This window comes from Camarhynchus parvulus, chromosome 2, assembly GCF_901933205.1.
Source record: "Camarhynchus parvulus chromosome 2, STF_HiC, whole genome shotgun sequence".
In the NCBI taxonomy this organism is placed as follows: Eukaryota; Metazoa; Chordata; class Aves; order Passeriformes; family Thraupidae; genus Camarhynchus; species Camarhynchus parvulus.
This window is the reverse complement of record NC_044572.1, coordinates 123,308,422-123,335,952: the sequence shown is the minus strand read 5'-3', so window position 1 is coordinate 123,335,952 and position 27,531 is coordinate 123,308,422. Positions and strand designations below refer to the sequence as shown.

General features: G+C 42.9%; 1 protein-coding gene across 7 annotated transcripts in view; it reads left to right on the top strand.

Moving 5' to 3' along the window:
• Nucleotides 1-27,531, top strand: part of PAG1 (phosphoprotein membrane anchor with glycosphingolipid microdomains 1) — a 112,870-nt gene that overhangs the window by 2,477 nt on the left and 82,862 nt on the right. For 5 of the 7 annotated variants that reach the window (XM_030968258.1, XM_030968248.1, XM_030968221.1 and 2 more), the window contains exon 2: nucleotides 21,542-21,601. The exons of the other annotated variants lie outside the window; for them this stretch is intronic. The gene's annotated coding sequence lies outside the window, so the exon portion shown is untranslated. The remainder of the gene's footprint in view (nucleotides 1-21,541; nucleotides 21,602-27,531) is intronic. 7 annotated transcript variants of the gene reach the window in all.

Here is a 27,531-nt window from a genome sequence, read left to right as displayed (position 1 = left end):
GAGAGTGGCCCCCTCCCATGATTTAGGGTTTGCCAAATGTATGGTGACTGCTGGCCCTGGCCCTGCATGGAGCCAGCAGGGAGAGGTGCTGCATGAGGCTCAGGTTGCACAGCCTGTGGCTTGCAGGCAGGCTGCCCTGGCTGCTTGCTGCCCATCCCAGCATCCCAGGGATGCCATCAATACTGCTGCTGCCTTATACTGTGTATAATAATGCCAAAAAAGTTCTGGTGAGGCAAGAAGCTCAAGTTTCTTCCATGGGGAAATGGTCCATTTGTAAATGTTCATATGATAAGATACTGCTTGCATGGAGTGAAACGTGGAAAGGCAAGCAGTGTACACTCATTTGTGCAATACTGTGAGAAGTAAACTCTAAATTTTGAAATCACTATGCAATCATGTGGGCTCATGGAGGACCTGTGAAAGCTGCAACACAGATGAGGAAACTGAATCCTGATTTGGCTGCCAATTTACTACAGGTAGTTGAGATGTCCTTGGTTACTGTTCCGCCATCTCCATCCTGGTAGCCATCGTGCTCTGAATTGCTGTGCTGTGCCAGAGGTTCTCCATCAGTTACTCCTTCCCCTGGTCCCTCACCTCCCAAAATCCCCATGTGCCATGCCAGCAGTGGTACCCTGCCTGTGAACTGGGGTGAATGGCAGCCTGCAGGTGTTCAGTGACTCCTTCAAGGCCCCAGACTGCAAAGCTCTCTGCAGTTTCATTCTGTTTCTCTTCTGTGGTGAAGCAGTTTTTTTGGCAACACTGTTCCCTCAGTTACCTGGGCAGGGGTGGGCAGACTGCAGGTGGTGGGACCTCCAAAGCTTCTCCTGAGAAGGTGCACCAAGCACAGCTGTGAGGTGGATGACGAGTGACAGGAGGTGTGCCTGTGCTTCATGGATGTGATAGAACCCAGTTTTAATTAAAGCAGGCACAGCAGATTATTAGGGTAGATAAATACTGCCTTGTTACAGCCCTCTTGGGTCGTATGTAAGCAGTATTCGTTTTAGAAAGGATGAATGAATAGTCAGTGTGAAGGATAAAGATCAGCATTGTTAATCACTCTGGAAGTCTTCCGTGGGAAAGTGTAAACTCATGAGGAAAGACAGGGCCCATAAATGTCATTTAAATATTTAAATAACTTGAGGATAAAATTTTGATAATAAAGGCATGCAAGTACCAAGTTATGTTTGGGTTCCTGTCTAAGATAGCTGGGACTTGTACAGTTGGCCTCAATCATTGATAGGCTGTGCTTCTGCTTCATACTTTGCTAGCAGTAATGAAGAGCTCATCTTCGATGCCACCTGTGGGGGAAAAAACCCTAATTTTTCTTGTCAAAGTGCAGAGAAAAACTTCAGAAACTTGGGAGGCTATGTTTGCTTAAGATCCTGAGCTTCAGGAGGGGTTAATGCTTCCCTTGTGGTGTTTGTGTCAGGTGCCTTTATGGGGGCTTGAGTCAGGGGCACTGAGCATCCAGCTGCAGCTTGTTGCTGTTGATACATCTGCAGGGTGAGAAGAATGACTCCAGGTGGGAAAGAGTGGGTTTCCACCTCCATTAATAAGCAGAAATTGTGCATCTACTGTTCCTTGATTTTGTAATTCTCACTAAAGTTTCTTTTGCCCTTTCATACCTCTCAGAATGCCTTACAACTGTTGGGAAAAAAAAAATCTGTGTGCTTTCATGTAAATGCGATAAGGATGAGCCTTTGAAAATATATCTAGCTGATGTTGATGAATAAACAAACGTGGCCAGGGTAAATCTTTTCATCTAACTTCAAGAGCCACGCTGTAATGAAGTAAATATAGATGTACTTAATGGACTTCTTTCATCCAAATATATAGCAAACCCTTTAAAGTAATGCAAACAAATCTAAAATGGATTTCTAAGTGACTTTTTATTTTTTGTTTTCTCAATATTGGAGCAGTTTAGTCTAGCCAGGCTAGGCCAGGAGTGGAGCTTGCTCCTGGAGCTGTGCAGATGCTGAGGTGAATGCTGGCCCAAAGGGGACAGGGCAGTGGGAACGTGAGAGACCCAGCTCTTCTGCTGGGGTGTTGTGCAGTGAAGGCAGGAAGTGTGCATTCCATGTGGAGTTTCAAATGTCTTCTTTGATGAGTCTCCCCTCATTTCCCTTTGGAAGGCGCTTGCAGATGTGGCTCCAAGAGGCAGGGACCCTGCAGGGCCTGCTGTCTGCTCCCCCTTGGCTGTGCTCATTCCAGGCAGCACCAAGAGCTCCCTGAGCTCAGGATGGCTGGCTGCCTTCCTCTGGGGCCACCTGGGCATGGCAGGCCACTGCTTGGCCAGGCACAAACCTGGCTGTGGGGCTGCTCTGCAGCACACATCCTGGACTGCCCTGGCTCCATCCTGAGCATCCTGGCTCAGAGCACCTGAGCTGGGAGGGAAAGGTGGCCTTGGGGCCATCAGGACACTGCCACAGACAGTCACTGAACTGTGGCTGCAGTGGTGGTGGTGACTTTGGCAGCATCCTGTTGATTGGAATCTGTGGGAAGCTGAAGCTCAAAGCACAGTTCTGCAGATCTGGGCATTCACTGCGTGCCAGTGGCTTGGGTTTCATTTCAAGTCTTGCAGGATGACTGTTTCCAATGATAGCATTTGTAAACATTAATGACTTTTTGTGCAAAGCATGTCTTGCACATACAACTGTTTGGTTTCACTGCCCTTGCTTGTAAAGAATGTGTAATGTTTGCCTTTCCCATATCATGGGACGAGTTTTCAGATCTTCTCTTTAAAAAGCACAGTTGTAAAACAATTTTGTTTTAGAAGGAAGTCTTTGTTTTAAAAAATATTAAACCCTGCTCTGGAGAAAAAGACCTTTACCTTTTCTTAATAAGAAAACTTCAGATCCATTTAATCCTGTTGTTGAGTAAAATCCCATTCACAGCTGGGCAATATGAGAATTTGAGTATTAGACTATTTAGACAACTGCATCAGTATAATTACAGAAATTCTTCAGGATGAGATTTTTCTTTGCTGAGATCTTGATGAATGGGAAGTACTGTAAAGAATGATTTCTATGAGTCTTAGAGGACTTTTGTGAAAGATATTTAAATCTAGAAGACCGCTGTACTTTGAAAAACATAATGGTGATGTACTAATGTCCAGACTGAACTCACTGTTTGATGCCTTGAATGATCAGACCAGTCCAGTTTAGCTCGCATCTCGTTGTGTTGGGCCGTGTGTACGGAAGTGAAATGTATTAAAAACTGCCCGGCTTCGGATGTGTTCATCTGGGGATTTGCTCATAAATAATTGATAACCCTCTGAAACAAAATCTCTTCATTACTCTGTGGATTGCTCACCTCTTCCCTCCCGCGCTCATTGTTCTCCCAGGCGGGGGAAGGAGGAGGCGCTGCTTTAATGAAGGTGCACATCAGCCTCTGCTGCTCCTTCCAAAGGTCATCCAGCTGAACATGGCAGTGAAATACTTGACAAAGATAAACATTTTATGGAGATAGGTGGCATTCCAGTGTTTTAGAGGAGCCACTAAGCTGCTGTATTTAAGGCTTCTTTGCATCCTAGCATAGTGGCACCGCGTACATTGAATTACTGAGTTAATGAAATGTTTGCATCTCGTGTGCTGCAGGACAGGACATCAAAGTTAGGACATCAATTATAACTGTAATATTTGGGCTTGATCTTTCATGATTTTACTGCTAAGGATACCCTTAAGTATCCTTGCTCAGACTGTTTGCTGCAAATGGGACAAGTCTTGGTGAGCAGTGCTTTCTCATTGGAGCGAGAGTGAGTTCCTGTCTAACAGACACTGATGCATAGTGATGAATTTCCTTTTCTGCAAAAAGAGAACCATTCTGTGTCCACTGACCTAAAGCCTGAGTTGATCTAATAAAATCTTGTTTTAATGGAAAAAGTGTCTTAATGTAAGTTCAGTTCATCTTTTGATGACTTGATTGCTTCAGAGTTATTAGCCAGATTCTCTAAGCCTTTAAAGGTGCTAACACTTGCTTGCATTTAATAGCCCTAACTATTGCTAATGTACAGGAAATGATCAAATCACATAATTAAGAGAGAACCCTGACAAATCTTAAAGCCATTTTAATATGAGGTTTCAGATGTTACTCTTTTTAATTGAAAGGTGAATGCTGTAAAGGCTTTGTCAGACTGCTGTTTCTAGATGACAGAACTTTCTATGGACTAACTGGAAGTCCTAGGGTGCTGATCCCAGCTTTCAGCTTCAGGAGTCATAGCTTAAACTCTTCCTTTTTTACTTGGCAGAAGCATGCATCTGTGGTGGTGTCTGGATTTATGTCTTCCAAAGAAATATTGGATCAATCAAAGAAAATGAAAATGATTTTCTGAAATGGTAATCACATTCTGGCTGGTACTGGAAAGAACGGAGCCTTTGCTCCTTCTCTAAACCACAAGATTAAGCTTGCTTATAAAGGATTAACAGAGCTCTCTTCTGTTAATTCGTAGTGGTGTAGTCGAAGTGCTCGATTCTACATCAGTGGAAAATCCATTATCAATCAATGGGAGTTTTGCAGCTGAAGCCAAAGGGATTAGAGGCTTGTGGTTCTGAAGTGACTGAGGGAGAGAAAGCCCTGGATATGCTTGTTGCCACACAGCTGTGAGCCACTGCTGGCGTGTGCCCATGAAAAATGGCAAAGGCAAGTGTTCAGCTGCCTCAGGTGGGCTCTTTCCAGGTGTGAGGGGGCTCCTGCCATGGGGCAGGGCTGCAGAGGGAGCTTACCTGGGCTGCTTCTGACAGTGGGCTGTTCTTCACGTCCAAGCACGGTGGTTTCCAATGGAAAAGGCAGTGAAGGGTGACCTGAAGCCTTCTCCTAGGGCTCGTGCTGTGGCTGGGGGAGAGTTAATGAGGATGTCAGTGAGAGTAGGAGTTAAGAGCCATGGAGGAGGGGTTCAGGTTTGGGCAGAAGGGGTGCAGAGGAGCACTGGTGCCTACACCACGTTCTGACACCTGCACTGCTCAGACTGCCACCCAGGCATGCTGGTTTAGGAGACTGGAGTATGAGGAGAGACAGGAAGACAGCTGAAGAGGTTGCTAAAGAATTTGCTGCTGATGGTGTTGTGGGTGATTTCCTAACAAACTGCACTGTCTCCAGAAGTTTGTTCCTTCAATGAATAACAGCTACTTTTCATTCAAGCAGAGTGCATAGACCAACATCCAGACTGTCAGAGCCTGCAAACTAGAATGCCTGTGGTTGCAGACTTACTTTAGTTTGGAATAGTCACCAAGCACATTCCAAAATATAGTTTCACTTTCTTTTGAAATGCTGTCAGAGAGGTTAGCCTAAAGATAGCTCTGATCCCGGGCCTAGCTGTGTAGAGTAGCACAGTCTCCATGGCCTCTACTGCAACATTTGGTAGTTACTTTTCCACAAATGGAAGCTAATGCTTCAAAAAAAAACTATTCACAGTAAAAATTACAGAGTAAAAAATTAGGTTTTACAACAACTTGGTAAATGTGCACATATTGTTTTGATCTGTTGTAATGGGCAAGGTTGTGTCATTTAGTTTGGCAATTACAGAGATTAAATTAGTTTTCCTTTACTCTTGTTAAATGCAAAATAATTGAACACATGCCATGGAAGGTTGGGGCTCTCATATTTGTAGCTTCATCATTTATTAATCTAACACATTAAATGAGAGGCTCTATAGATTTGCTTGCCTAAGGAAAAAGAAGAAGAAAATACAGAAAGGCCAAAGTGGATATGTATGTATTCTGTCTCACACTTTGATGTGCTGTCAAATATTGCCTGATTTTTAGTACACTTTGTAAGAAAGGACACTGCTTTGCCTCCAGAAAGGTAAATTGTGACCTCATGTTTAAATAGTCTGAGTAAGCTCATATTTGTGTAGGCAAAGTCACTTGTGCAGGTCCCTTCACACTCTACATATAGGAATGTAATGCTGTAATCAGACCAGCAAAATAAATTTCAAATGAGAACCCTGTAAAAAGGTGTATTTTGGAACTATCTTGGCCATCTTAATTGACTCCCCTGTAGTTATAGGAGGGGCTGTCCCTTCCCCTAGCTCAGCCTTTTCAGGAGATGGTGTGGCAGCAGTGCAATAACAGCTCTGTGGGGCAGATGTGCTCTTCTTTCTTACCTTCATGTAGCTGGAGGGGATTTGAAAATTGGTTATTTCTCTCTGTCTCTGCAGCTCCAAGTAGCCCTGACACTGCCAGCCATGGATTAGTGAAATAAATCCCTCATGTTTGTACTGAAGTGGAAAGAATAAAGAGCATTTCCTGCCTCTTCCCCCCTTTTTAATGTGTCATTTGCTGGCTGGCACAGTGACCTCCATTTCGTGACTTGTGAAGGGACTTGTCACAGAGATTGCTCTGTGGGTGAATTAATCCCTCAAGGGAGCAGCAGCATGTGGCATCATGCGTGGGGACCTGAGGTAAACAGTTACCTATGGACCACCTATACTGAATGTGTATTCAAATATTATCTGCTAATGCACTTTGACTTTCCTAATATGATTTTCTTTCCCTTCTGTTTTATCTGTTTTCTTAACTATGCCCCTTGGTAATCAAAAGAGATGCAAATGTCTAGTCACCTTTTGGTGTTTGTGACTGAATTTGGAAGAAAATATTCCTGGCAATTTAGTACATGAAATTTGCCAGTTCATTGGGAAATGGTTTTATGGTAGTAATGTAGAGGCACAACAGTTTGGTTTTCCAGGGTATCTAGGACAGTTTGTCAAGTCTTTTAAATTGTTCCAGTCAATTATATTGACTGAAGTGCAAGAAATAATCATCAAGAATTGAAAAAAATAAATTAATTTTATTTCATACTCTTGATTTACGTTTTGGTATCAATTGTATATTTTAATTTGTGTGAGTGAACCCTGAAGCTCTTACTCACTTGTGACTCCATCTTTAATTTTGCTTGACAAGTCCATCTCATTCCTAGAAATCTAATACACCAGGAATTGATTAGCATTAACAGTCAGGGGGGTGATAGGGGAGGAGGTGATATCTGGGTCTGGTGTGGGGCCTGACCAGTTATGCTGATTTAATAGATGCTGGTTTCCAGGTGATCCTGTTATCATTCTCCTCAGCAGGTTTGGCTAAAACCACCCCTGAAGATGAGCTGGGGAAAGCAAACTAGAAGCAGAGGATTGGTTTCCCCCCAAAACAGGAAGCCATTATTATGAGGCATAATTAGCTATATTATTTACTTGTCAAAGCAGGCAGGCAGCAAATAACTCAGCATTTCTGTGTTTCATGTTTACTCAGCACTCAGGCACAGCATGTACCAGTAACATGGTGCTGCTGGTTCTCAACAGGCACAACATCTGGTCTGGGAAGAGAAGACCAGGCTGTGAAATGGGTGATGGAACTTCCAAATTCCTGTAGGAATGGCCCCAGGAGCTGGTTGCAGCTACCCTGAGACATCAAAGCCCTCGAGGTTTGGACCTCAGGTTGGCAATCTGGGAACCTGGAAACCCTTGGTTGATTTTTGTCACTTTTTGCTTCTCCCAGCTGTGGGAATTACTGAAATAATAGTTCTTGGACAGTGGTGAAATTAGCACAAGTTGTTCGTTTTAATCAGCAGTAAATGTTTTATTCAAGAAACATAGTAAACAAGAAAACTTGTTTTCATTTGGTTTTCTGAGCTAGGCAGAAATTATACATTGCAGTGGTGTGATTCCCTGAGAAGCAGAATTTCAAAGTCTTGGCAGTTTCCATGTTCCAGCCAGCATGATATGTGCCTTGCTCCACGGAGCAGTTGTATTTCCTATATTAAGTATTAGCTTGTATAATTAATTACACTGGTCTTTAAAAACAATCAACCACTTTAAACACCAAAGGCTTTCTTTCATTAGATTCTAGAGAAATGAGAGAAAAACACCAACCAACCAAAAAAAAAATACCAACCCCCAAAACCAACCAAAAAAGTGCACACAGAGAACCCTTGGGAATTTCTGGGCTTTAGCTATCTGTCCATAGGCAATAGGAAATTGATTTTATGAGGTATAATGCTAATGTTTTAGTGTTCATCATTTAATTAAAATTATGCTCCCTGCGGTTCATCAGCAGCTGGCACTTAAAAAGACTGAATTCAGAAAAAATAAGTGTGACGATTGCTGTGGGTGAATGCTCAGGACAAGAGCTGTGAGATTGATACCTTTTCAACACCTGGCTACCTGGTTTTATTTACACTCCAGTACCTGTGGTGGGTGTCTGCACCAGCCTGATTGCATGCAGAGAGGAGCAAGCTCTTGCAAATAAATAAATAAGCCAGTTGTATGGTAAAGAGAGGTTTTGGTGTCAGGGAGAAGAGCAGTGCTGCCTTCTCTTCCTTCCTGTGTCCGATTCCTTCCTGTTTCAGTTTAGCACAAGAAAAGTGCTGGGGCTGAAACTTAAATGTGTGTTTTCTCACCCTCCTGCTTGATCTTCTCCAAAGGATTATTGTCCCTCAGCTCTGGAAGTGATGGTGTTTGGTACAGGAAAGGGTTAACTTCCAGAAGGACAGCCTGGCAATTCAGTGCCTCTGGAGCTTTAAATGAGGAGATGCTCATACAGTGCAGGCTGTAGGGTGGGCCCTGCTGGGGCATACCAGGAGCAAGGATCACAGGTCCTGAAGTGCTGACCAGAGCCTGCCTTCCTGCTGTGGCTGGCCCCAGCTGAGCAGCGCTGCCTCCAGGGCATGGCACCTTCTGCTCTGCTGCACAGAGAGCAGCTTGGAGTTATCCCACATCCAGAACTGAGCTTCTGAGTGGTGGGTGCTGGGAGCAGGGGAAGTGCTGAGTCCTTTCCCATGGGGAGGAACACCCCCAGGCACCAATATGTGCAGGGGGTGACTACTCTGAAGGCAGAAAAGGTGCAGGGCTTCTGGTGGACACCAAGGAGAACGTGAGCCAGCAAATGAGCCCTTGTGGCAAAGAAGATAAAGTGTGTCCTGGGCTGCATTAGACAAAATCTTGACAGCTAGTGGAGGGAGGTGATCCTGCCCCTCTTCAGGCACTTGTGAGGCCACACCAATTCTGAGATCCCAGGTACCAAAGAGAAATGCACATACTGGGGGGAGTCCCACAAAGGGCCATGAAGATGATTAAGTGACTGGAGCATCTCTCATATGAGGAGGTGCTGAGAGTACTGGGACTGTTCAGCCTGGAGAAGACTCAGGGGAGAATGTTGTCCATTTGTAGAAATACCTGAAGGGTGGGCACTAACAGGACAGAGCCAGGCTGTTTTCAGTGATGCGCAGTGAGAAGACAGGGGCAATGGGCAAAACCAGAAATACAGAAGGTTCCTTCTGAACACCCACAAACACTTTTTCTGACTGTGCAGGTGGCTGAGTACTGGTTTTCCTGGGAGGCTGTGGAGTCTCCATCCTTGGAGGTATTCAAAATCCACCTGGATATAGTCCTGGGCAACCAGCTCTGGGAGGCCCTGGTTGAGCAGGGATGTTGGATCAAGTGACCTCCAAAGGTCCCTTCCCACCTCACTCTGATTCTGTGACAGCACCAACTGCACTCTTTAGCAGCTGGGCTGGATGGGTGGTAGGGACTACGTCTGTACCTCCTTCTTTGCAGACACAGGTTTTTTAAGAGAGCCTGGTCTAAAATAACAGTTCTCTTTTTTCTCTTTTAAAAATTTGAAAAAGCTTCTCCATTCTCACTGAAAAAAGGATAGTGATACACTTTTCAGTTTGTTCCTAATTCTTCACCTTCCATTTTTAAAGTATAAAATATTTTACATGTTCCCTGGATTGTAAAGCAAGGAGCAGGATCTGCTGTCTCCTGTTCCTGCAGGATGTGTGCAAAAGAGCAGTTACTTGTCACAGTTTTGAATATGCAGGTGAAAAATAGGGGAAAATCTCATTCTTTGCAGAGACTTGAGCCTGTTGGACAAATAATGCTTATTTTGCAAACCCCTTGTCTTGCTTTTTTGAAGTGTATCCTTTCCTTTAAAGCCTATTGCTTACTAACTGTTTTCAAGCAATTTGTATTATGGCATCATGTCCTGTGTGCCTCCACAGCATAGCAGATGAGATGCTGAGGTTGGCTGTCATATTAATAGGCCCTCTAGCAGTATCATACCCAGGACTCAAGGCAGGAGACTTTTATCAACACAAGCCTTTTGTAAACCACAGTGGTTAGGTGTTCCCTCCTCCTGGTGAGTTAACACCCCTGGAAATGAACCCCACCAAATGTGCTGCTTTTGATGCACAGGGGAGGAGTGGAGCTCTTATCAGTGACCTCAGCCTCCTCTCCTTGCCTTGCAAGCTGATTTTGTATTAATTGCAGGCATAGCTTTAATCTTTGTCAACAGGATAGCAACTGTAGTGTTACCCTTGGACTGTTGATGTTCAAATTGTCTTTATCTCCTGATTCTCTGAAAAACTAGGACTGAAGTATTTTGCATATAAATTTACTTTGCATTCATGGTTTTTAAAATTCGCTGAAAGCCTGATCTTAGATATATGAGTGCTGCCTTCTCAGTGTAAATATTATTGCTCTAGTGCAATCCTTGGAGACCGTGGTGGCCTTTCCAGCTCGGGGATAGGTTTTTGATGCAAAAGAGTAGCAGTCTTATGATAAGTTGTGTAGTTCTCCCAAAGGAGCCTTACTATCTTAGGATAGTATGAAATCCCAGCCTTTACATAGGTCTTCCTCAATTAAAGGTGTTCACAAGAGCGTATGTACTATTTAAGATTTGAATATACTTGCAATAGCAAAGACTTCAAAAGAGAAGCAGCTGCATGAGTGACAGAGTGGCCGAGATCTCAGTGAGCTGCAAATGGGTGACAACTTCTTTTTACATCTGACCTAGGAAGTGGATGTAGACTTAGGTAGGAACAAGTTTAGCCAAGAGAAATATCCCTTCCTCCAGAAAGGAGATTTTGTTCTTTGGCTTTGGTACCCAAAGTGGAGTATATAGTAAGAAAAATGCTTGGGAGAATTGGAGTTCATACCAGGTATTTTAGTTGATTTAAAAACACTTAGGAATGTTCAGAAACAGACTTATTTGTTAACCACAAGGTTGCAAGTGTTGACAGGCATAGGTGTACATGAGCAATAGCTACTGAGTAGATTTCCATGATAATTGAAAATGTAGATTTCATGTCACTTTTTAATTTGCATTTTATGCCCTGTGGTGGCTTTGGGGGGATTATATATATGAACCCGTGGTGCAGAGAGATAACTGCATGGATGAAGTGACCCTTGGTGCTACATTTGCTCTTTATTATACAAGAGGTCATTTATTTCTGCTGCGTCATGTAAAAAAGTTGCGTAAAAAGCGAAAGAAATATTTTGGTATTTGTGTCTTTTTATTGCAACCAATTGATACAAGTAAGACCTGCTAATATCTGTAGCTAGTAAGAAAATAAATTGTTTTTTTTTCCTGTTGTATATTTTATTTGCCTTATGTGGCTGCACATGTGACTCAAGCAGTGAACTCAAGAATAACACTGCTGTTGCATTTAGGCAAACCTGTAATACAAAGAAAATGCCCTCCAAGACTTTGAAGAGTTTCAGAAAAAATTTTGAATTAGTGTGTAAAAATGTATCTTTTAACCTCAAGGGCTTTTTATACACTGAAGTACTTGTCCCACACACAACTAACAGCAGATCAGTTGAAAATAGGAGAAAGCCAGAAGAGAGAAAATTAGTATCCTCAGGCTCAGCATGGGAAGCTGCTTAAACACATTGTAAAAGTCACTTAAGGCATGTGTATGTAAGCAAGCAGAAACAGTGGTCTGCTGAAAGCACAAATGTTAGGATTTACTCAGACTACAGAAATATCCTCGAGCAGATGGGTATCTGCCCCTAATGATTCCAACAAAAAAACCCCAGCCAGACTGTGTTGAATTGGATGCAAGCTGAGCATGAAGATCTGAAAAAGACTTTGAAGAGTAAAGAGTTTGCGACATAAAAGAAAATGATGAACTGTGTATATATCTATGAAAAGGTTGATACCTGTAAGAGCACTGGAAGGCAAGCAGGGTCACCAGGCAGGACATCAGAAAAAAGGACTCAGTTGAATTGGTCATTGCAGGAGAATTTGGGCAGGTGTTGTGTTGGGTAACAAAGATGAGAAGGTGTCAAACTGCTGAGGTCTGACAACAGAAATGCTGAAGAAAGCCGGAGAATTGAAAATTGAGTACAGAGGTGTGACCATGTGTTGTGCAGAGCAAGGCCAATGCTCTGAAGAGGCATCACTGCTAGCAGAAAACACACCACACGTGTGGATGCTGCAGCTGTGATTTGTGAATATGAGCAATGGATTTCATTTTTAAAACCCTGAAATATTTGATTAGGTGGTGGTTTTGAGCAGGCTGGCAGTGACAGTCCTGGGAAGCTGTGGATAACCAGGTGGACAATTCCTTTCCTCAGCCCACTCCAGCTCCTTCCTTTTGACTTCTGATGCTTCTCTTCCAGGCAGGTGAGCACAGCAGCCCTGCTGCCTTCTGTTCTTGTTGTCCCACCTGCAAGCCCCTGACTAACTCCGCACTCTAAGTCCATCCTCCTCCAAACCTAACTCATTCTTGATAAGATATTCACCTTCAGTTTCTCTGTGATTTGTGGAAGTGCAGAAAAATAATGTGAAAAATATGTGCTTGGCCTTCTGGATATTTCATGAGAAGGCTGTATTATTTGTAAATAATTTATGACTTTGAAGCCACACACTTTCTCCCCAGGTTATATGTCTTGGATAACTGAACTGTGTGATTTACCTTAAATTGCCCATCTGCCATGCATCCTGAATCTCTGTAGAGTGCTGTTTCTCCTCTCCTGTACAGCCTTCACCCATGGATGAGAGATTTGCATAAAGTGATTTCTTCATGTAAATGTGATCAGGCTGCAGCTCCAGCATCTTCTTGTAATGGATGTACCAATCCCCTTGAATTGGGCCAGTGTCTATCTTGGTAATTGAATCTATTTGTTTGTTGCTGTAGTTTTGGGAATTGCATGTACTGACACACTTTTGCTGCAGCCTTCATAGCCTTTCCTGATCATGAGGCTTCTTTGCAAAAAACAAGAAGCAAGCATTGGGATGGGGGTTGGTCATGCTGCAGCTCAGGCAGGGGCTGGGACAAGAGCTGGGGGGCTCCCTGGGGACACCCTGGTTATCTGTGCTGGTCCTGAGCCAGGAAGCTGTCCCCCCCTGCCCTGCCTTGTGGGGACAACCTTCCCAGGGCTGGGACAAGCAGTGTAATTGGAATGGTGCATAAGCCACAGAGATAAGGAGCTCTGCTGCTTTGGTTGGTGTCATTCAGGCTGTGACATGGGCTTGCTGCAGCCTCTGAGGTGCCAGACTGTGTGAAGCCTCTGCCTGAGAATAAAACAACAGAAGCATCTCACAGATCTTTCCTGCAGTCCTCTGCTCCCCGTGCAGACTGTCCCCCATTTGTTTGGTGTTTTTTACCCCTAATCACTGGTGCTGGCCGACTCTCTTCATTCATGGTCTCACGGTCTTGTTGCCCTTGCCTCACTTTTTTTGCTTTGATTCCTTTCTGTTCTTCCAGCTCCTTCTGTACCAATCTTGTCCCAGCTTCTGTATTCTTCCTGGCACCCCCTCTTTCCCCTCTACCTGCAGCATGAATAACTGAGATAATGAGATACAGCACTTCCCAATTACTTTGTGTATGTATGCATATGTATGGCCTCACCCACTGCCTTCTCTCTCATCCTTCTGCCCTTTTCTACAGCAGTCTCTTGAGGATGGGATTATCTGTGAGTGTGTATTTAGCATATTTTCACTGCCACAGTGTGAATAGCATTGAGTAATGGTATACATGTTTTGAAAACCTAGAGCTGTGCTGTAGTGTTCATAATGCCTGACAAGTGACCAGGCAGCCTAGCTTGCCATCACCTTCAGTAAGTTGCTTTCCTGCATTCAGGTTGTCATTGCATAGTTTTATATTTTTGAAGTCGAAAGGGAGGATAAATTAATAGTCTGTATTTTTCATGCTTTTTCATGCTTTTTATGCTAGTGTTAATGTGTTCTGAATAATGGTTTATGGGAAGTGTCTGTTAATTTAGGTAATGGGGATGGTATTTTGATCAGGTGTGTGGTAAATGCAGAAGTTGGAGGGTATTTTTTGAAGGCTTCTCCATCTTTCTATAATTACCAGATAGATAATAGGAACTTGCCAGATTCAACATGCTAATGATTGCCTTCCAGCTTTGAGAGAGGCAGAAATTATATGCTAGCAGTGTCTGAACGAGATGCTGCTGTGGCAGTGTAATAAAACATACAATACTGTGCTCTCCTGCCATTGTGTAAACAGCCATGAATATGTCCTCGCTCTTTCAATACAGAAAGTAATGAAGATGAAGCTAAATTTACTTTGGGAGTACTCAAATGGCTATTGATGGTTTAGGAATGCTGGGTTATCAATAGTAGATGAACTGCTTTGTTGTTGTCTGTCACTTTGCAGGGCTGCCTCATGAATCACGTTTAGATAAAAGGTAAATGCTCTTATGTCCCATTTTGCTGTTTTAAATTGCTACCTCTGCAGCCTTGTCCACAGATTCCCCGAAGCCAGGGAGAGCTTGCTGCATCTCTGGGCCTGAGATGCAGGGCATTTTCTTACTGGTGCCTTTTTTCCACTGGCTCTGGACTGTGCTGCCTGATTAAAGGCAAGTCTCCTAAGATCCCAGCATGTGACAGTGATCTGCTGTGCTGGCTGTTCCACAGGCAGCTTAGCACTGCTTTGTGCTGGGCCTTTAGGAGCACAGGAAAGAAAACTGTGTGTGGGCACTATTCTTAAACATACCCTTGGTGCCTTGCAGCTGGGTCTAGACTAATGGGGAAGGGAGCATTTTGGGTGTTTTGCCAGCAGCTGCTCTATTAGTTGCCTCTTGCTGTGTCCCACTTTCAAAGGAATGATTTGCAGCACATGAATCCTTCTGGGATGAAGAGAGTTCTGTCCACTATTTTCTTCTAAGATTCAGTCAGTGTGGTGGATTATTACAGAAGAACATGGAGACCTTTAGTCTTTCATATTTATTACCATTGCATTGGGAATGTGTAAGCAAAGCAGTCTGAGGTAGCAGATAACTGAGCAAATGAAAAAATAATAGTAAATGGTAAAAGATTCAGCAACAGTGTTTCTAAATCTGCAGGAAATCATCTAATCCCCAGTTAATATAAAACATGTCTAAAATCACTGGCTATTTTGAAGTTGGTGTCTTTGTTTCAGAAGTAAGCTGTGCAGCCCCAGGTGGTGGGAATTTACGGGGATGTTGCTACAGAAAGGTTTCTGGAGATGCAGGACAGGAACCTTGCCTGTTTGCTCAGGAGCTGTGAACCAGATCACATGATGGTGTGTGTAGCTGGTGTGTACTCTGCAGGAAAGGGAGGAAATTCTGGGAGAAAGCTTTTGTAAGCTTATCCTGATTTGTTCTGAAAAACCCATCAGTTAGATACTGCTGTTAATGGTGTGTTGTACTGGTCAGTGTTAGGAGTAAGAGGCAAGGCTCTTTCAATAAAGAAATAAATGTCACCATCATTTTTTCCAGGGCTCTACACATCAGTTCTGTGTATTAAAATGGAAGCACAAGGGGGTGGTTGGGTGCCTACAATTGTAATAATTCAGGGCACACTTAGACCAGTGGGCCAGTACCAGATCTGGGTGTACAGTGAGTATGACCCATCAGAGTGAAACTGAGGAAGTGTCCCAGAACTTCTAATCTCTCCATCCATTGCATCATGGTTTCTGCCAGAATAGTGCCTGGGTGAGGGGTTCCAAGGGAGCCTCCTACACCCCTGATCTGTAGTGACAACAGCACCTTGGTATTTCTGGCAAGTTTGGGGCATTTTTTTACTTAGGTGGGTGTTTTTTTTCCTTCCATCACAAGCACTAAAAAGATCCTGCCACCCATCTCATGCACTTTGCCAGCTGTGTCCCTGTCTTGTCTAGCAAAAGCTAAGGGTCATTCTTTTTTCCCAACCCTGTGGTAGTACTTGGAAAGCATTAGCTATGCTGGAGGCACTTCAAGGATGGGAGGTATCAGTGCCCTGCTGAGCTGTAGCTGGCTCCTCACAGCTCCTGCTGACTCTGGGTATGAGGGATCACAGGGCAGGCCAGCCTGGTTTTCCAAGGACAGTCATGGCCCTGTGGCAGACTCTTGAGGCACTGGCATATTTAAAGTCAGTTTGAACAAAATCCATAACTCATGTAGATTGGTGTCACATCCTTAACAGGGACAGAGTGTTACATTTCACATTTTAAAGAACTATCCTGTAATATCTGTTTCTTTTATTGCTCTACTGCTTTGTGCCATTGGTACCAGGTGAGATGAGAAATTAGGCAAAGAAAAAAAAATATGTTCTAGCCTGGTTGTCCCTAAAGTGAGTGTATTACTGTGGCTGGATTGCTGCACCCAGTCATGGGTCTGGCTCTGGAGAGGAATATTCTGTTGTGATACAGGCTCTTTTGTCTAGTTCTGCCAAAAGATGGTCTCTTCTGACCTTCTGCTTTTGACTTAGACATGTTTCCTTTCTACTTCTGTGTTGCTTGTCTTCTCCTAAGCCTTATTCTTGAATGTTTTCCTCACACTTACAGCTCTCCTAAATGTATTTCTCCCTGCAGCCGCTGTTTTCATCTTAACAATCTGTTGTATATATTTTTCTTTTTGTCCCAAAGGACTTCTGTTACTTTTCTGCCATTCACTTGATGCCCCGTTGCTGCCAGTCTCCCATCCAGGCTCCCAGCTCTGTGCTGCTGCCTCCTTAGCCCTGTGTCCTGTCTCTGCCAACCTAGTGAGAGTCCCCCCTTGTACCAGCTGCATGGTGGATGGGTCTCAGCTCACCCTGTTCTCATCCAAGTAACTTCTGATTTCACTCTCCTTTTTCACCCATTTTTTTCTCCTTGGATTTTGCCTAGATTGACTGACTCTCGCCATCTTTCCTCCTTGCTCCCATGCCCTCTTTCTTCCTGCTTTTCTCCCAGACTCCCCAGCGAAACTTCCTTGCCTGTTCTTATCCATCATCTTGCCAACACATCTCTCAATCCCAGTTTTCCCCCTTTTTCCTTACTTTTCTCCAATTTCCTTACTCTTGTTCCTGTTCTCACAGGAGTACATCTATCTCATTTCAGAAGGCAGTAAAAAGCATCCCTCTGACATAAAGCTTTTTCCTGGGTCTAGTCAAGTCCTTTCTTCAAAGAGAAGAGATACATGAGCTTCTCAAAGAAAAAGACCTTTTAACTTGTGCTGTGAAAAGTACTTTTCTTTGGCTTTTTTTTTCAGAAACATATGCATTGTTTTATGGAGATACCCAAAACTTCATTTAGCACGATGCCACGTGTTTTAACAATTGAAAATTATCAAGGAAGGGGAAAGTGGCCAACAGCTGTAACAGGCTGCTAGCCTCACCTCCTATAGTTATCATCACAAAATGCCAGTTTGAGTTTGAATGTCTTCAAAGTCCTTTTCACAAAATATTGGCAAATACAGAGTCTTGGAAAGAGTTAATATGATGCTGCAAATTTCCCAAGGCTCCCAGTAGAGTGAGTTGCCCAGGGAGGAGGCAGCACATGAGCAGTAACTGCTGCCTGCATTGCTGCTTTGGAAGTGTGAGAGTGGGTGCCCCTCTTAGGAGTTGGGCATGGTCTGTGAGTCCCTTGATGCTAGAATTGCATGTGTGTGTGTGTATCTCCTAATCATCCTTGCTCTAAGACTAATTCTAGAAATGTAAATTTAAAAAAAAAATAGGACCCCTCACAAATTACAGCAGCCTGTATCAGCATAGTCTCAATGTTTTATGGAAGGGCTAGACTGGGATGCTGATATCTGGAAGAGGATTAGTGATATTACAGAAAATACACAGCTGTTGATATAGATATTTGAATTTTTAATAGATAAGCTTGTAGAGCAGCTCTACCAGCCTTATATTGTTCAAGGTCTGCCTCTGTCTATCATGTGCTTTTTCATAGTAGAGTGAAGACATGATCCCCAGGGAGTTAATAATAATTCTTTCATCCCAGGGAAAAAAGTGAAAGGAAAAATGAGCTACATAAGATTTGCCTGTGACATTTAAAGTCCAAATTGGAGTTTGTCTGAGTAATTTATCTTTGGGTATTTGTAGGAGGGAGTGTAGGAGAATATGAATGAGGGAATCTTGGTTGTGTCTGAGCTTTCTGATCATTGAAGAGAATTTTTGGGGGCTCTGTGTGGCTGGAAGGTCTATCTGTGTGATCTCCAGCAGATGGAAGATAGCATTAGGAGGAGTACTTTAATTATCAAAGCATGGGAATTACTCCAGTTCAATATCACCCTGAGACACCATTTTCTTTCAGAGTGACAGGTGATGTGTTTCTGGGATGTTAGAGAGAGCTCATTTCCTGCTGCTGCACTGAACATGTGTACACCACATTTTCTCTGGCAGTATTAAACCTGTATCTATTGCTGGTGAGGAAAGAAATGAAAATACAGCATATCCTTGTAGAGAACATAACAAGTACAAAGACACTGAAGGAAGAGGGTGTGTTTTTCACTTTGACTTCTTTCACAATCTGCTTGAGTTCCTATGAATTACATGTAAGATATGATTAGACTGACACAAATTGAAATCTTCCTGCACAGAGATTCTTTCTCAAAGCATGTAGCAATTTCTATTTCCCACTGCTGTTAGACTTCTGCTTGCACAGGTGTTTGTGCAACTTCATGTTTCTGTCAAGACTTCTCTTTGCATTGTGTTGTATGTGAACCTGCCAACAGTCCTGCATCCAGACCTCCCTTTAACTTCTAGGAATAGCATTCATATATTCTGGTGGGTATCAGCGGTTACCTAACAGAGGCACAGACAGACTTCTGTGAATTGCCTCCAACTTGGGCAAGACTGGAGCACTGTTTATTCTTTAGCCTCTGCTTGGTTCTCAGCTTCTTTTCCCCACAGTTACGTATCACAGAGTCACTTGAAATACAGCTTTGAATGTCCAGTGAGGAGCAGCTAAAGACTTTGGGTTTGTCTAGTTTGGGAGAAAAGAAGGCTGTGGGACAATCTCACTGCTCCCTACAACCTCCTAAGCAGGGGAAGTGGAAAAGGAGTTGTGGTTCATTCTACCTGTTATTCAGTTATGGGATGCATGGGAAATGGTTCAAAGCTGTGTCAGGGGAGGATCAGACTGGGCAATAGGAAGCATTTCTTTGCCAAGAGGGCGGTCAAAGACTGGAACAGGCTTCCTAGAGAGGTGGTTGTGATTCTGAATGTCAAACCTCAAGATCCTGTTACAAAGAAGTTAAGATAGCAGATGGGTTATTCTGCAGGATATTATTAAGATGAACATGTTTATTACTTCCAAAGTATTTTCACTGTTTTATTTTAATATTTATTAAGCTTTTCCTGAATTAAGTAACTTTCCTTTTAATACCTGAATGTGGCTGTGTGTAATTGGCATGTGATTAATACATCTAATAGAGTTTCAGTCTTGAATGTGACTCCTTTTGACATGCTTTCTGACTTTTTTCTGTTTGCTATTCATGCTGGCCACCTGAGACACTTGTTGGGTTTGGGTGGGTTTTTTTTGGCATAACATTAATTTTTGTTTCATAGTTGATAGCATTATTATTTTATCAAATAACCTGATAAATTGGTACAGCAAGACTGCAGCAGCAGCAGTCAAAGCACTGATGCTTTCTAATGGTGCACTTTACCTCTGCTCTATTATCGCTGCCCATTTCATTATTTGCGAGTTGATTACAGCTGCATTTCTCAGGGGCTATGAAATATTCAGCAGCCTGGACTAGCCATGGGAGAATTGCAGTCCTTGCAGCTGAACACCTGCCCTCAAAGGCCAAGAAAAACCAAAAAGTTCTTGTGTTTACAAGTGATGGGGACAATCCTTCTTTTCTTTAGCTTTCCCGCAGCACCGACTCTAGGTACATACTAATTAAAAATTGCCACTTTACTTATGCTTATTATTGGATGGGGGGAAGAATAAGAATAAATATACAATATATATCTACTGCATTTCTGCCTTATTTGTCTGGACACAGCAGAGAAGGAAAACAAATGTTGGTATAATTGGTTGCCTGTGTGTCAGTGTGAGGTAGTTGATGTTCAGGGTGGGGTTGGGAAGAAAAAAAAAACCCTCTCTGTTAAGGGCTAAAATGAACACTACCAGTTGTGTTCTCACACTGTGTCTCTCTGGGGGACTTGCCAGCAATGATTGACTGAAATGTGCAATATTTTACCAAGTAGGAAACAGATAAGATTTTTTATAAACAGGATACTTCATCATTAAAGTAAAGAAACAATTGCTTTGACCTTGTCACTGAATGGGTAAGGCCAGCATTGTGATAATTGAGAATGTAGCTAAGCAACAGTTCTCCAGCAGCATGCACTGCTTTATTTTTAGTTGAGTACACTAGTACAGTGGGGGGATGTGGGACACACACACGGGTATGAATGAGCAAAACAACTGAGTAATTATTACTAAAAAGAAAAAAAAATATTTTTCCACAAAGTTTGAGTTGTAATATGTTCTTATGCTGATTTTAATTTGGATTTACATCAAAAGAAAGTAATTGAATCACTATATCCTTCTGTGGTCTGAACAAGCAGATAGCCTGACAGTATCTCTGATTTCTTAAGCTGCTTTAGTAACTTGAGTCTCCTCTGAAAATTAACAGTGTAGAAGAAATGGCACATTCCTTCAGAGAGTCTATTTTATATCTGTTTTCCCTTACTTTGCTGTCAATTATATTTCCTAATCTTACAGGTTAGTATTTCAGAGCCTAATTTATTTATTGCTCTAATTTTGGTTTAAACCAGTCTTAAATACTCTAGTGAGCTAGCCTGCTGCAAAGTAAACAGTATAAGTTCCTTTAAATCTGAAATTAATGTCCAGGGAGGACATTTAACATTCTTCTAGCTAAGTCAATTTACAAACCAAGTTAGTTAATTTTTCATGTAAGCAATGGGGAAAAAACAAAGTGCAAAGTTAGTAATTTTTGTTATGTAGGCATTGCAGGACAAATTGCCACCATATGGCCCCTCTGTTATCCCATAAACAAAAGTATGTGTTCCAAGGCTGGTGCCAAGGGAAAATTTGCAGCCTCTTTACTTTTCTCTGCTTCTGGTAAATCTCTCGTCACTGACCTGGATGCTTTTTCTTTAGATACTAAACCAGTACAAATTGCTAAGTAACAGTGAGTTTCTACATATCAAACCCAAGCAGTTACAGAAATCTCTCTGAAGATATTGTCACTGCATGAGTATAAACCACCCTAACTTTACATATGGGAGCCTTTAATTCTGATTTGTTCTATGACATTTGTATTATTGGCAACGTTGCGTAGGTGAGAGAATAAAAATGTCCTAATTCTCAGCCTAATTTTATCAAATCTTTAAAAGCCAAAAGATAGTTTACAGATAAAAATAATAAAAAGGAATTTAAAGATTGTATTAGTTACTCTTGGGTATTTTTAGAATAGTAAGAAACTTTTCATAAAATGCTTTTCTCTGGATGTGATTTTAAACTTGATGAACTGGAGAATGTAATGTATATTTTCATATTCTTAAAGTGTGTCATAATTGAATTTGGGCTTGTGAATTTTTGTATTTTTTTTTCTGCCTAGGAGGAATCATTTGTCAATACTGTGTCACACTTGAACATCAAGCCCTACAGAGCCTACAAGGTAATTGTTTATACAACTGCTTTCTGTTTCCTGTGGGGGTCAGCTTGGCTTTAGCTCATTTTGTGAAGACTCCTGTAATTTATGAAGGTGCCAGTGCTGAGCCACTAAAGTGTTTGGCAGCAATGTAAGTAGCTTTTACAGAAACTGATGCTTACAGCTTCACCATCCATGGTGAGCTGGGTGAGATTGCCAGTGTGTGCGTATAAAACAAAGATGTGATACATTTTGAAAATGCCCTTCTTGTATTTGTGTCTTAAGAAGGAGCAGTGCCAGTCCCAGCTGAAAAGTAAAATCTGCTGAATATCGTGTGGGTTTGTGTGTGGTCATTCAGAAAGTTGTTCCTCACCCCTCAGCATCCCAGCCTTTCAGTGGGTTTTTTCCTGGAGCTGCGTGAGGGGCATCCTGTGTCCTGCAGTGCTGACACAGGCTTTCCTGCCCAGGAAGGTGGCTTGGGTCAGTGTAAATGGTTTGGTCAAGCAAAGCCATGACCATCTCATGGAAATCACAGTTCTGGCTCACTTTGCTAAGTTGATGAAAGCTGTTTCTGCTGTTGCAGTTGTGGCAGATGCTGCAGATCTATACATCAACCTGCTCATCTCAAAGCCCATTTGGAAGGATAGCTAATGAGGTCACTATGGGTGTGGACAGCAAATGAACCAAATAGACTGCTGGGGGTTCATATTTCATGGTCAAGTTACAAAGCTCTCCCCCTGTGCTGGGTGCAGAAAAGGATACTGTGGTTAGGAAATTGGTGTGCAGTCTGCAGAACTGGTACCTCTGCATGGAGACCAGCAACATCCAGCCTTCAGCTGGTGCTGCTTGCCCTCATTTACTAGAGGAATGATGAGATTTCAGCAATACCAAATTTATGTTGCGTTGCCTCTTAAATAATGTCTCCCAACACCTGGCAAAAGGTAAATTTCAAGGACTGGAGTTAATTTGAATTCCAAGTGTCCCAGCCTTTGCTGGGTGGCTGTTACTAGTAAGTGAAATGGTGCCAGGCTGGACTGGACTTGATTGTATGTAATGCACACAATTTGTGGCTGAGTTGAGAAATACTGGGAAGATTTCAAGTCCCTTTCTTAATGCAGTAAGAGCCTTGAAACTTTCTGAGGAATCAGTGCTTTGCTACTGCACACCAAGCAGGTGGTGTTCACTTAATACATATTGATAGTGTTGCAAACAAAATCCTTCAGGGTAACCCCACAGTGCTAACTGACCTTCTGCATGTTCCTAGCTTTTCCTAAAGGAAAGGTGGATTGTTCAGACAAACTTAACTTTTTAAACGCTAGACAGGTTTAACTTTTCCTTTGCAAAAGGGAGTGCACTTCTCTGGTAACATATTTGGTTACCACAACTTGTCTGACCAGGTGCCTCCTAAGCCACAGTGACTGGTTGTATGAGTTTGTATGAATACTCTGAGTCCCTCTCTATCTCCTTTTGTTATCTCTGTGTAGGACAGAGATGCTTTTGAGCTCATGAGAGAGGCATAAATAAATACAACATAAATATGGTTCATAAAATTATTGCTTCTTGGGAATAGTTGTCTTTAAAATGAGTATAAAAATCCCTGAGCTTGTACAGATACCTTAGAGATAAAATTTATGTGAAATCAATTTATTACCACTCATGCTTCTAGTGTCTTACCTCGTGGAAGCTAGAGGTCTGGGACAGTTGCCTTTAAATCTGTCGAAGATGAAGCATTTTACTTCTGAGCTCTCGTTTTCTGATGGAAGAGAGAAATTTTCTGTGAAAGATACTCAGATCAGGAAATGAAACACATCTGAAAGTTGAGGGTTTTCTCTCTCTTCTCTGTTTGTTATTGCAAATTCTGTTTGCAATAAAAATGTGTTGATGACTGAAGCGTGTCTGACAGACCTGCATAATCTGGATTCTTGCAGAGGAAATCAGAACTTGTGAACAGATGTTATCAAGCCATGTAATCCTCTATCAGCATTAGACAGCAACACAGTGCCATCTGAGGGCAACTCTAGGTCCAGAGCATTATCATTTCAGTTAAAAGCTGGGAACCTGAGAGCTGAGGAAAAAAAAAGTTTTATTTGGGTTCTAGGGTCTTTCAGAAATCTGGGTGCACTTCTCTGATGCATAGATCAGCCCAGAAACAGCTGTTTGGCTGTGAGCAAGGCTGGAAGGTGAGACAGGATCCTCTCTCAACAAGCTCTGTGGTGGTGACACAGTGTCAGTCTTTAGCCTGGCGGATTTTGGGCTGTGTAGAAAAACCAAATGACCCCTCCATGGGTCGCCTGATGGGTGTGGTTTGGAGTACCTTCAGATGGAGGTGCAGAAGGCAAGTGTGAGAGGTGATAAAGGAGGTTGCTGAGCTGAGGGCTTGTTCAGCCAGGCAGGAACCACACCTGCAGGCACTGCACGCACACGCTGCTCGGGTGTTTGTTTCACTGAGAGGTTCCTCCCTGTGGCTTTCAAAGGCAGCATTGAGAGGTTACAGCCAATGTCAGTTTTAGGAAGCTTAATTATTCATTTAAATAGCATCAAAAGGATAAGAAGGTGCAAGCTGAGTGGTCATGAGTCAAGTGTCCAAGGCCAGGTGGTCCTGTCTGCTGGGGGCTGGTAGAAATACATGTTGTACAGTCATTTTTTTAGAAGCACAGGAGTGGCTTCTAACACAGATACTGTGGTGGGGGGGTTGAGGGACATGTGAGGGGTGAAGAGCAGGGTGGAGTCTCTTGGGAAGGTCTCTACAGCAGGACAGCAGAGCTGTTGGCAGTCGTCCCCAGTGACTTGGGTCTTGCAGAGAACGTGCAGGACTGGTTGGTTCCATGTTTGTGGCGGCCGTGGCTGGGCACCACACTGGTCTGCCCATGTTCAGTGTCTCTGCTCTGGGCTGTCTGGCCTGGTGTTGGCATGGCAGAGGTGCAAGGCCAGTGGCTGAAGGACGATGTGTGAGCCAGGTGCCAGCTGGAGAGGGCTTGGTGGCATGGGAACACTGCCAGGGACCTGGCCATGGCCCTCACCAGAAAGGCAGCGAGAAGGGATGAAGGGCTGCTTCCATCAGAGTGACTTTGCACAGGATACACGGTTTGGTGCTTACAGCTGACAGCTTGCCTGTGGTGGAAATTACTGTTCTGCTTTCAGTTTCCTTTCTGGCTGTTTTACACCAGGCACCCAGGGATTGGGGTTTGTAGGTATTTGGAATCAACAGGGATTCATACAAATGTCAGCCTCAGGCTTCTCCTTTTTGCCTGTGTGGGTTTTGAGGAGTGGGTGTGGGGCTTTTTTGTTTGTTAATGGGCTTTTTTTAGGTTGAGTTTGTTGGGGGGCTTTTGTTTGCTCCTTTTTGGTTTGTTTGTTCTTAGAAGTCCCCCGTTATCTTTATCATTTCACTTTCTTTGAGTTGGCAAAAGCATTTTCTATCAGTGTTGATGTTAATGGGCTCCACCGTGTTGGCTGGTGTGAGCCTCAGGATACCCCTGCCACTATCACTGGTGGCTTCTGCATGTCTGCAGGTTTCTTTGCCCGAGATGTCAGGTTTTCCCTCTGCTTCCTTAAGTTGCCCTTCCAGATGGCTGGCTCTCCTGCAGGAGTAAGCACCCCGGGGCAAGGGCACTCAGCTGCAGCTCCTCAGCCTGAAAGGGTCATAAACACATGAAATTTGTGCTTTTCATTATACTGAGTGTAGCAGGAGGAGCCGCATTGTCAGCAAGCTCCCATGGGGAGGATCTGCACTAAAAGGTTTGCATAACAGCAGGGGGGTGAAAAAACCCCTTGGAGAGCAATGTCCATGAATGTTGGTGACTTGGAGTCAGGCATCTCAGAGGTCATCCATGGGTCTGACTGCAGCTTGCTAGTTTGTCTTTACCTCTCTGGTTTTGCTGTTTGTCTGGCCATGCTGCTGAACCTGGGGTGCCTGTGGCTTTCATGAGGGCTCCTAGGAGCACTGGCAGCTTGCCCCTTGTCCCAAAATAACCTATCCATCTCCTTATTTTCCAGCATGACATCTATGTTTTCAAGGAGCATGGTGGGAAACTGGCGTTTTTGAGGAGGTGAGGCTGGGTGGGACTTCAGCCCCGCTGGCCATCAGTGGCCTGGGAGGGAAGAGATGTGCTGTCCCCTCAGCAGGGGCTCTGTGCTGCTGCCTGGCACTGCCCAAGCTTTCCTGGTGAGGAAGGGCACATGGAAGGAAGGAAGGAGTGTAGGAGTCAAGCTTGGCCGCCTTCACTAAGGGTTCTCTCTCTGTGGGAGAACAGTGGGCAGCAGTTCTACAGTGCTGCCTCCTGCATGGTACAGTTAACATAACCAGCCCTTCTCGGGCATAATGCAAGGGAATTTGAGAGCTGCCCCATGACAGGAGTTAAGCCTGTTTATTTAGGCAGGTCCTGTAAAAGTGGAGGGATTCAAATATTTCTTGGCAGGTTGGCATCTGGGCATGGTGGGGGACTGAACCAGGCACTGCACTGACTGCAAAAATAGGCTTGTGTTGCAGGAATGACTAAGACCATTACAGAGCTGCATGAATGATTAATTTACCCTGCTTTTGTTTCACTTCTGATCTTGGGTCCTCTGGAAAGAAAAAAAAGGTGATTTTGGAAGATGTTTTTAAAATAACAAACAAGTCAGTTGTAACAACAGCTTTACTACACAGATGTGCACCAGCACCACTCCAAGAGGAGCAGAATAAAAAATCACTTGCTAACATTTTCCTGTAGTGTGAATATTTGAAATTTGTAGACAAATAATCACCAAATACTTTGCAATCAGAACATTTATTCACATTTCAGGAGAACAGTATTATTAATCTTCAAATAGCATACAGAGTGATATAGTAGTAGTGCTTTCTTAATAGCCTTCTTTTAAGCTCAGTATAGAAAGAATTTGTTTTGTTATTAAAATTACTCCACATATTTGAGACAGACTTCAGCTGAACAACTGCCTAATACGTGCTAGACACATATTGATTTTTTTGTCTTAGCCCAACGTTTCCCCTGGGCATCATATTATTTATTCATAAAGCAGAAATGATATCTGACAGGCAGTTAGAGGGGTGTAGAGCTGTAGCCCAGAAACAATGTGAAAAGCTTTGCAAGGACCCCAAGAAATCAATGTGCTGATGCTAAAGAGCAGCCTTTTAATTCTGAGCACACATTCTTGCAATCATTTAGTGTGGAGCAGGAAATTTAAATAACAAATAGTTACTATTAAAACTGCAGGCCTAAATTTTCATTCATCTTTATTCCAATTATCCGAGCCAAGGTGGAAGCAGGCACTGAAGGCAGCTAGCCAAGCCCAGCCACCTCTTAGCCATAACACAGGCTTGCTGCTCTAGCCCTGAGTTGCACATTTGTATGTAAATTTCTGTTGGAAGGAAGATATTTCTATCAATAAAGATTTAGAACCCAAACATTGTTCAGAGAGCCAAGACATTCCTAAAATGTGCATGATTCATCACCACTTACTCTGATTGAGTGTTAGGCTGATGTCTGTACAGCAGAGTAAAATAATAAATAGCTGGTATTTTTAGAATGCAATTTTGAAATATTTTGATGAGTTAGTCATTGTGATAGACCTGTCTGAAAAAAAAAAGGCCAAATGAGATTTGTTCTGGTTTTGTTCATTCAAAACTAGATCACAGCATACTATCAAGCAGTATTTGCTGGTGGAAGATATATTTCCAATAATGTTTTTTCTACTGAAAAAAAAAATCAAACTATTGGGTAATCTTAGGAAAATTTTAATCTGACCTTATACTTCTTTCAATAAGATAAATAACTACTGAAGTATTATATTTGAAATGCAATGAACATCTAAACATCTGGTCCAATCAGGCCACTATGGAATTTGTTCCTTGTTCTTTAAAGCACAGATAATGCACTCAAAAAATAGCATGTCATCATGTAATTAAATATTTCATCTTGATGTATAAGCACAAGGGAGCTGAACTAAATTTGTTCTGG